This window comes from Hippoglossus stenolepis, chromosome 11 (genome assembly GCF_022539355.2).
Source record: "Hippoglossus stenolepis isolate QCI-W04-F060 chromosome 11, HSTE1.2, whole genome shotgun sequence".
NCBI lineage: Eukaryota > Metazoa > Chordata > Actinopteri > Pleuronectiformes > Pleuronectidae > Hippoglossus > Hippoglossus stenolepis.
In genome coordinates this window covers 908,146-909,213 of record NC_061493.1, presented here as the reverse complement: position 1 = coordinate 909,213, position 1,068 = coordinate 908,146, and positions in this window count along the sequence as shown.

Below are 1,068 nucleotides of genomic sequence, written 5' to 3'. Positions count from 1 at the left end.
GTCCCCGGAACTTAGTACATGTGTGTCTTTCTTTCACTAATTAAAAAAAAAAGGCACATGCTGTCTGGACCAAGGTTTTTACAGGTGACAGTGGAAACACTACCGCTTTTGTCCACAGAGGCGCCAACACCATTAAAAGTTCCTATTAGAAGCTTTAAATACTTTAAACCATTTGACCTCAGTGTGCAGAGCCTTCATTTCTCATGTAACTGATGTCCTTGCACTTGAACCCTGTGATGTGTGAGTTTCTGATTATTTTTCTAAATGGTCTGTATTTATATAGCCCTTTTCTAGTCTTGATGACCACTCAAAGCTCTTTACAGTACAGTTTTGCCATTCACACACACATTCATACAGAGCATCTATTAGCAGCACTTTTTTGCTTTATGAGGGGCAGTTCAGCATCTTGTCCAAGGACACTTCGGCATGCAGATGGGGAAGACTCAGGTTTGAACTGCTGACCTTCTGGTGGGTTTTTTTCCCTTTTCTTTTAGAATTAATCCCCTAATCACAGCATTTGCTGGTCAAAAGAAGTTCTTTACAGAGCAACAAGAAGATAAGGTTGACAGTGAATAGAACAAAACTGACCTGTTTTTTTTTTTTTTATGAAACCAACTATATGTGCTTGTCTTTTGCATTAGAGTGAGACTTTTTTGTGTCAAATGTTGAATTATTTTTCATCAGTAACTCTGACGTACTAAAAAAATTCTCTATCGTCAGATTCACTGTATTTCTAGACAACGGACTAAAAGCTGAGCATTAAGGACGAGTCAATCCTCTGTTTGTTATTGTCCTGTTCCAGATCAGCTATGTACACAAACTTTTGTGTACTTTAGGTCTTGGTGCGTTGTTTTTCTTTTTTAATGCAATATACAATGTTAATTTAGAAAATGTGTTCTTCCAACTATGTGGTCAAATATGTATGAGATAATGTGGCCGTTGCTCATAGTGTTTCAACACTGGATAACTGTGAGGAATGAACGAAGTGGTAACAACAGGATCTGTCCATGGTGCTGAAAAGTGTGGCGCCTTAGGACTTAACGCTGCTTCACTTCATGTCATCTATTT